Raw genomic sequence first — 9,681 nt, 5'->3', positions numbered from 1 at the left:
ATAGACCTGCTGTTTCTTTTAAGTTACCAAAGCTCATTTCCTCTCTGCCCAGCTGAGGTGGACAACAGCCCAATATCAGTAACTAAGAGGTTATCATGACCAATAAAATTGGAGCCTGCAGTTGCAAGTACTTTCACTGCCATGGAAAACAAAACAAATTCAGGAGCTATTCTTAAGTTTTTCTACTTTTAAGCAAGCAGACCTATTCCAAGGTAAAGGAGCAACGGTTAAGCACTTGGCTGCTAACTGAAAGGCTGGCAGAAGAAAGACCTGGCCATCTGCTTCCTTAAAGATTAAGGCCAAGAAAACCCTATGGGGCAGTTCTACTCTGTCACATAGGGTCACTATGAAGTGACATCGACTGGAGGGCACCTAACAACAACATTTCAATATAGGAAAGTCAAGCAAAGGTTTTTATTCATCTTCCTCTGAAAGTCTAGGTACATTTCTCTGAGTGTTCAACTACCATAATAATATGGTTCATTTTTCTAAAGACAGGATTAATTATATTGCTGTCTTTTACTCCAACCAATAGTTTTTCCAATATTTTCAAATCCAGAATCACCCCGACACAAGAACAAACGAGGTCTCTTGTTGACACCTGTCCACAGTGTAAGTATGAAAGTTCATTCTGCGTTGAGGATTAGGTGTCTTCCTACTTCCCAACCTTGATTACCGGCCTCCTGGGCCTCCTTGGGCCTTTTCTCATTGCTTTTTCTTTTAAGGATTAAAATCACTGTAGTCTTTCTGCCCCTTCCAATTAACTAAGTGATTTTTAGATCAGAAACATGTACAATCCTTACAAAAGATAAAACTTCTCACCGTTTGGCTTCAGGGGCTGTCACAAGAGAACGAAATGCATAAGAAAATAAGCTTCCACAACATTGGTTGAGATTTAAAAAGTCTGCTTGAAACACAACTGAAAATCCACAAGAGGGAGATCCTTGCTAAACCGCCAGAAAATAACTCACGCGAGGGTCTGGAGAGAGCCTCAGGAAGAGCCACTGCTGGCCTCGGACTCAGGCAGAAGGGATTGGTGTATATGGGGCTGGGGACAGCTGGAGGGAAAAGCGCGATGGGCTTCGTGACTGTGGCAGCGAGGCGTGTGCTCGGTCTCAGACCGTGAACAGAGGCAAGGGGCTGTTGCCAAAGGGGAGTACAACGCTCGCAGTTACCTCCTAGTAGTCCCTGAGATACTAGGGTGGGAGTAGTTGAAGGCACTTCCGCTTAGCAACCCCACGCGGTTGCTAAGGAGGGGGGCAGCAGAGGGAATGACCCGGAAGTAGATGTGTCTGTTCCTCCCTGCCGGCTTTCGGTCTGTCCTAGCAGCTGCTCCGCGGGCGCCGGCCTGTGGGCGGGGCCAGCGCTAGCGGTTCCGGTTCGGCTCCCGCTGCCCCTCCGCTCCTTTCTTCCCCCCTCCCAGCCCGCGCCTCTCCTCCCTCCCGCTCCTGGGAAAGAGAGAAGCCACCGCTGCGGGCGGGTAGAGAGCACTCGGCGCTTCCGAGAGGGGACCGCGCCCGCCGCACCTGAGCCTGGGAGCACGGCCGGACCAGGTACCCACTCCGGCTTCGACGTGGCCTGGGAAGCTGGGCTCTGAGGGAGTGTGTTGTCTGTGGAGGCTGGCTGGGGGCCCTTCCCCCGGGCGGGGTGGGGGACGCCGGGATCCCGGGTGGGGCGCAGGCCGGCGTGTGTGTCTGTGAAGGGTTGCGGTGGCGGAATGGAGGGGTTAGGGGACACCCCAGGCGGAGAGTTCCGGGTGGCAGGGAGGAGGCAGGCGGCGGAGTCGCCCCTTTGGAGTAAAAGACTTCGGCCCGTGCGGACGGGGAGTTTGTGCCTTGGAGGGCTTGTGCCTTGGAGGGCTTGCTCTGAAAGCGGGAGCATCCTCCAGAGCCGAAAGGAGAGGACAGATCTCGGCCGGGTTGCTGGGGCAAGCCCATGCTTTCATTGCCCGCCTCTTCTGTCCAACCCGCTGGGACGGAGCTGAGCTTCGAGGGTCGCGGGGTTCCGAGTCGCTGGGCACGGCGGGGAGCCGCCCTTGGCGGAGCTAGGGTAGAAGAGTGGGTAAGGAGACCTCACTCCACCCAACTTCCGTGCGCTTCCCCCACTTCCTTTACTGTTCCCACACCCCAGCGTCCTGCAGGAGCAGTGCCCCCCGAGTGGGTAGGCATCACACCGTAAACGAAAGAGGGTTTGTTGTCCCTAAATAATTCTTCAGATGTTTGGGAAGTGCCGGAATGCTATGTTCAACCAAGACTCTCAGCCCGCTATTGAATCTAGTATAAATGATCTTAAAAAAGTGCAATTCTGAAAGGCAGCGAACTATAGGCTAGTTAGGAGTAGCCTTGTGTAGTACATGTGTGTGTATAATGACTGGTGGAACCGTATAGACAGAGGTCTAGGCGAGACATGTTGAAGCAAGCCTTTTCCAACCTCTTTCCTACCTGCCAGTAAACCTGCTCTAGTTTAAATGAAGCAGAAAGATCCTCTCCATTTATATTTGAATCAGTGCCTGAATTTCTAGGTACTGTGTGGTGATTGATGTCTCAGAATAGATATGGGAACATTTGGAGAGACAAGAATCTCTGCTGTTGAACCTGCCTCTTAATCTTTTAAGGAGATAATTGGTCAAGTGGAAATATTGGCTTTGAGGTAGGTAAATCTGGGATAGAGCCCAGACTGTGCCACTTGCTGGCTGTTGACCTTGGGCAAGTGGTGGAACCTACCAGACCCTCATTTTTCTCATAAGTAAAATATGTTTCTTACTAGTATCATAAAAAGGCATAATGTGTTTAAATAATAGCCCATTTTTAAACGTAAGCACCTTGGAGTTGCAAGATGAATTATCATCATTAATCTTAAACCGTCAATGGCAGCCCAGTTTTGTGGAACAAAGTTCGAGACAGGACGGGGACTGGTTTACAGTATTCCAAGACATATTTGTATACAACAGGACTTTCACTGGGTTCTAGAAGCTGAACATTAAGTGGCGTGAAATTCAGATATCAGCAGAATATGTGCACTTATTGAATTGAGCAAGGTCTTTTGTGGTGTATCCAGTATGGATTGATAACAAGAAAAACATTTTAAAAGTAGTATATGTAAATCTTAATTAAAATCACGTGTTTCTTTGAAGCAACTTAAAATTGGGGCATAAAGTAGTAAATAGTTGTAATTTCAAGATTAAAATCAACATCAGTAGCACGATTCGCCTTACTTAGACTTAAACTCTTAGCAAAACTTATAGAATTCTTACATGTATAATACTCTATAAAATAAATGGAAATGGAATAAATTTCTGCCTTTAAATCCTTCATGATCAGAATATAGAAATAAATCTGAGAAACATGAAGTCTTTATATTCATTTGTTTTGTGGATACAGTGTAACCTATTATATGCCACCTTTTCAGCTAATACAGTTTTTGATGTAAATTTTAGTATTTTTAATTTTTAAATGTACTTTATATTTAGACAAAGGACAAAAATCAAATAACTTGCTTTAATAATAGATATTTTGTTTATGTGAGAATTGGGTGCAAAGTTTGTAATTTGATATTAATTTTGGAATACCTTTTAGAGAGGTTTATAGGTATGTGCAGGGAGCCCTCATGGCACAGTGGTTAAAGCCCTCAGCTGCTAACTGAGGTTCCATTCCATCAGCTGCTTCACGGGAGAAAGATGTGGAAACCTAGGAAAACCTATTGGGCAGTTCTACTCTGCTTTACAGGGTTGCTGTGAGTCGGAATCGACTCCACGGTAACAAGTTTTGTAGATACATGCCTAAATGTGAAAGAAAATTTCAAATGTATTTCTTCCCCATGGTTCTGTCTTTTAAAGAGTTCAGGTTATGTTTTGCTACAGTTATAGGTTTTTTTTTTTTTTAAAGTTAGTCTACTTTCTAAATGGCTCTCCTGAGAGGATGAAGTCTTTAGCATGTACCGAGCCTTTTGCTATTTTTCAATTATCATTATTTCCTGTTGTGTATAAACTTTTTATTGTAGTAAAAATATATTTAACAAACATTTGCCATTTCAACCTTTTTTTTTTTTTAAATAATATATTATTGTGTTTTTGGTGAAAGTTTACGCAGCAAATTAGGTTCCCATATAACAATTACTACACAAATCGTTCAGTGATATTCATTATAGTTTTCACAATGTGTCAACATTCTCAATTCCATTCTGGATGTTTTGTTTCTAATAATCTGGCTTCCTTGTCCCCTCACCCACTTTAGGGTAGTTGTTGACCGTTTTGGTCTGATGTAGATGATTTAGAGTAGTTGTTGACCATTTGGTCTGATATAGATGATTTTTTGAAGGTCTGTGGTACTCACTGGTAATATTCTTTATTTTATGACCAATCTGTTATTTAGCTAAAAGGTGACCTCAGTGTAGTTTTGGTTCAAGGTTTATGAAGTATCTCAGGGTGGTCGATAACCTTGGGGAGTTCCCTCGTCTCAACTAGTTCAGTAAGTGTGAACTTTTTAAGAATTTGACTTCTGTTCCACATTTTTCTCCCATTCTGACAGGATCCATCTATTGTGGCTGTTAGCGGTAGCTGGGCACCGTCTAGTTCTTCTGGTCTCGGGGCAGATGAAGCCAAGGTTCTCGTAGACTGTTAGTCCTGTAGGCTAACTTCTTCTCTGTCAACATTTCTTACCTGTACAATTCAGCGATAACAATTACATTCATAATGTTGTGCAACCATCTTAACTATCCATTTCCAAATTTTTCCATCACCCTTAACAGAAACTTAGAGCTCCTTTAGCATTAACTCTCCCTTTCTCCTTCCATCCTGCACTTGATAATCACTAATAAACTTTGATCTCTATACATCTGCCTATTCTAGATATTTCATGTAAGTGGGGTCATACAATATCCTTTTGTGATTGACATTTCATTAAGCATAAAGTTTTCAAGGTTGTTCCATGTTATAGCATGTATCAAAACTGTATTTCTTTTTATGGCTGAATAATATTCAGTTGTATGTATATACATTTTGTTTGATCCATTCATCTGTTGATGGACATTTAGGTTGTTTCCACTTTTGGCTTTTGTGAATAATAATCTGGTGAACATTGGTGTACAAGTACCTGTGTGCATTCCTGCTTTCAGTTTTTTTGGATATTATGTTAGTTATTTAGTGCTACTATAACCAGAATACTGCAAGTGGGTAGCTTTAACAAACAGAAATTTATTTTCTCACAGTTTAGGAGGATAGAAGTCCAAATTCAGGGTACCAGCTCTGGGGGTAGGCTTCCTCTCACCGTCAGCTCTGGAGGGAGGTCCTTGCTTCTTCTCTTTCTGCTCCTGGGCAGTCTTCCTGTGGCATGGTATCTCCCTTCCACCATCTCTGCTCTGCTGCCTTGTTTAATTTCTTTTATATTTCAGAAGAGATTGACTCAAGATATACCCTAGACTAATCCTACCTCATTAACATAACAAAGATAACCCATTCTCAAATGGTATTATAATCACAGGCATAGATGTTAGGATTTATAACACATGTTTTTAGGGGACATAATTCAATCTGTAACATTCCACTCATTGAACCCCCAAAATTCACATCCTTCCTCCATGCAAAGCATTCACCCCATCATATTATCACAAAAGTCCTAAATCAGCTCCCAAGTCCAAAATCTCATCTTCTGAAGCATCTTAATCAAATATGGATGAGACTTTAGGCATATTCCACCTTGAGGCAAAATTCCTCTTCTCATGCGAACTGAAATCTAGAATATGTGTTATCTGCTTCCAGAGTACAGTGGTAGAATGGGCACAAGGTACACATTTCCATTACAAATGAGAGAAATTGACATTCTGCATCCCACTTTGAAGAGTGGTGTCTGGGGTCTTAAACGCTAGCAGGCAGCCATCTAAGATGCATCAATTGATCTCAGCCGACCTGGATCAAAGGAGAATGAAGAACACCAAGGACACAAGGTAATGATGAGCCCAAGAGACAGAACGGGCCACATGAACTAGAGACTACATCATCCCGAGACCAGAAGAACTAGTTGGTGCCCGGCCACAATCGATGACTGCCCTGACAGGGAACACAACAGAGAACCCCTGAGGGAGCAGGAGAGCAGTGGGATGCAGACCCCAAATTCTCATAAAAAGACCAGACTTAATGGTCTGACTGAGACTAGAAGGACCCCAGTGGTCATGGCCCCCAGACCTTCTGTTGGCCCAGGACAGGAACCATTCCCGAAGCCAACTCATCAGACATGGATTGGACTGGACAATGGGTTGGAGAGGGATGTTGGTGAGGAGTGAGCTTCTTGGATCACGTGGACAGTTGAGACTGTGTTGGCATCCCCTGCCTGGAGGGGAAATGAGAGGGTAGAGGGGGTTAGAAGCTGGCGAAATGGACACGAAAAGAGAGAGTGGAGGGAGAGAGCAGGCTGTCTCATTAGGGGGAGAGTAATTGGGAGTATGTAGCAAGGTATATATGGGTTTTTGTGTGAGAAACTGACTTGATTTGTACACTTTCACTTAAAGCACGATAAAAATTGTAAAAAAAAAAAAAAAGAGAGTAATTGGAGGGAAAGAAATGATAACAGGCACCAAAAAAGTCTAAAACCCAGTGGAACAAATTACATTAGCTCTCAAGGCTTGAATACAAACCTCTGTTCTCTGAGACCATCTGGGCAGTGGCCGTGCTCTCCAGACTTTGCGTGTTGGCAGTGCTCTCTGGATTCTGGGTGAGGTCCATTGGCCCTGGACTTGAGCTCCGCCTTCTAGGTCCACTGGGATGAAACCTTTGCTCCTAGGCTTTGGGCTGCCCCATCTCCTAGTCCATCTGAATGACAGCCTCACCCTCTTAGCTTTGGCAGGCTCTCTTCTTCTGCCCCTTGGTCATGGCAGCCCCACCCCCTCAGGTTTGGGCCGTGGCCCCATTCCCCTGGCACTTGTGACCAGCAACCCCACACTCTGGAAGCCAATTGGTGAAGATCTGTCTCTTCAAAATCTAGGAAGCCTTGGCCCCATCCTTTGAAACTGAGGCAGCTCTGCTTCCTATGCTTCTTCCAACAGTTCTGCTGATCTCAAATTACTCCAAGGATGGTTCTTTTCTTTTCTTGGAGGGCAACAGATGTACCTCCTTTGGTTTATTTTGTGCCTGTCTAATTCCAAGAGTTACACAGGTTTCTTTCATTTTGTATTGTTCCTTTGCCCTACAACATAAGCTGATGGGTTTTCTGCTGTGGTAGTTGGTTAGATCCATTGGTCACAGGCTTAATCTCTTTAACAAAAGATTATGTAGCCATGTCCTTGGTGAACATTCTAGGACATGTGTCCTTACTTTGTACAACAGAACTTTCCAGATCTTTAAGTTCTGTTTTCATTTTGCACAGTTCATTTTTTAAAATAATTTTTATTGTGCTTTAAGTGAAAGTTTACAAATCAAGTCAGTCTCTCACACAAAAACCCATATATACCTTGCTACATACTCCCAATTACTCTCCCCCTAATAAAAACATAAAATAAAATAAATTTTTTTTAATGAGACAGCCCGCTCTCTCCCTCCACTCTCTTTTCGTGTCCATTTCACCATCTTCTAACCCCCTCTACCCTCTCATCTCCCCTCCAGGCAGGGGATGCCAACATAGTCTCAACTGTCCACGTGATCCAAGAAGCTCACTCCTCACCAACATCCCTCTCCAACCCATTGTCCAGTCCAGTCCATGTCTGAAGAGTTGGCTTCGGGAATGGTTCCTGTCCTGGGCCAACAGAAGGTCTGGGGGCCATGACCACTGGGGTCCTTCTAGTCTCAGTCAGGCCATTAAGTCTGGTCTTTTTATGAGAATGTGGGGTCTGCATCCCACTGCTCTCTTGCTCCCTCAGGGGTTCTCCATTGGGCTCCCTGTCAGGGCAGTCATCGGTTATAGCCGGGCACCATCTAGTTCCGCTGGTCTCAGAATGATGTAGTCTCTGGTTCACGTGGCCCCTTCTGTCTCTTGGGCTCATTATTACCTTGTGTCCTTGGTGTTCTTCATTCTCCTTTGATCCAGGTGGGTTGAGACCAGTTGATGCATCTTAGATGGCTGCTTGCTAGCGTTTAAGACCCCAGACGCCACTCTTCAACGTGGGGTGCAGAATGTTTTCTCAACAGATCTTATCATGCCAGTTGACCTAGATGTCCCCTGAAATCATGATCCCCAAACCCCTGCCCCTGCTACACTGGCCTTCGAAGCATTCAGTTTATTCAGGAAACTTCTTTGCTTTTGGTTTAGTCTAGTTACAGTTCATTTGTAAGTCTCCTTCCTCTTACATTTTACTGTAAGCGGCAAGAAGAAACCACGGAGCCCCTTTAAGATCTTGCTTAGACATCTCACCAGCCAGATACTTAAGTTCATCACTTCCAAGTTCTGCCTTTCATCGGACATTTGAACATAATTCAGACAACTTCTTTGCCACTGCATAAGAAGCATTGCCCATCCTCCATTGCCCAATCACATGTTCATTGTTTTCTTTGAAAGCCTCACCAGAAGCACATTTAACATCCGCATTTCTAGCAACAGTCTTTTGCTGGAGCCATATATATTCTCTAGGATGATGGAAACTTTCTCTCTAGCTCTCCTTGCTTCCTTCTGAGCCCTCACAATACTTTCCTTGATATCCATAATTCTACCAACAATCTCTTCAGGGCAGTCTAGGCTTTTACTCATAGACACCTTAAAACTCTTCACCTTAAAACAGCCTCTACCCATAACCCAATTCAAAAATCACTTCCACATTTTAGGTTATCTGTTAGAGTAACACCCCTCTCTTCAGGTACCAAACTCTGTCTTGGTTACCTAGTAACAGAAATACCACAAGTGGGTGGCTTTAACAAACAGAAATTTATATTCTCACAGTTTAGGAGGCTAGAAGACCAAATTTGGAGCGCTGACTCTAGGGGAAGGTTTCTCTCTCTGTCAGCTTGTCTCCTCTGGTCTTCTGCTCCTGGGAGATCTTCATGTGGCTTGGCATCTTTCTTCCCCCATCTCTGCTCTGCTCTTGTTCAACCTCTTTTATATCTCAAATGAGATTGACTCGAAACACACTTACACTAATCCTGCCTCATTAACATAACTATTCCCAAATGGCATTATAACCACAGAGGTAGAGGTTGGGACTTTTACAACACGTGTTTTGGGGACACATAATTCAATCCATAACAGATACATACTTTGGAGTAGAATTGCTGAGTTAATTTTGTGTTTAAACTTTTGAGGAACTCCATTTTTTATCATCTTTTAAAGCTTTCTTTGGTAAAGCAACCAGAAACACCCATTTTCTTCCTATCTTCTCATAAAACTGATTAGTAAACCATTTATTTTGGTATAGAAGATAAGATATTAGCTGTTAGAATAAAAAAGGTCTGTCTAAATTGTATGCAGTTAATATCGACTCTTAGAGGTAGTGCTTTTCTTGATGATCTCTTGTACTCAAATAAAATATGTGGCTATTCCAAGTACCTTTGCAGTTTTCAGTTATGGAATTTGCTTGTCAGGATATCTAAAAATGACCAAACCTTCTTTTAATATCCATCTCTTGAATGATCTCAGAAAGTTTTACTGAAGTTTGGGAAGGTTTACACACCACGTACTAGAATCATATAATGAATAAAATACAAAACTAGGAATGAAACAGCTACTGTGGAAACGTTAAGCTATGTCCAGGCAGTGCTTTCTCTTT

General features: G+C 43.5%; 1 protein-coding gene across 6 annotated transcripts in view; it reads left to right on the top strand.

Annotated features, from left to right (window-relative positions):
- Positions 1-1,349: 1,349 nt before the first annotated feature.
- Positions 1,350-9,681, top strand: part of CSNK1G1 (casein kinase 1 gamma 1) — a 159,547-nt gene continuing 151,215 nt past the window's right edge. For all 6 annotated transcript variants that reach the window (XM_049905179.1, XM_049905178.1, XM_049905175.1 and 3 more), the window contains exon 1: positions 1,350-1,553. The gene's annotated coding sequence lies outside the window, so the exon portion shown is untranslated. The remainder of the gene's footprint in view (positions 1,554-9,681) is intronic.

The sequence above is a fragment of the Elephas maximus genome, chromosome 13 (genome assembly GCF_024166365.1).
Source record: "Elephas maximus indicus isolate mEleMax1 chromosome 13, mEleMax1 primary haplotype, whole genome shotgun sequence".
NCBI classification, from domain to species: Eukaryota; Metazoa; Chordata; class Mammalia; order Proboscidea; family Elephantidae; genus Elephas; species Elephas maximus.
This window is presented reverse-complemented; position numbering and strand designations above follow the sequence as displayed.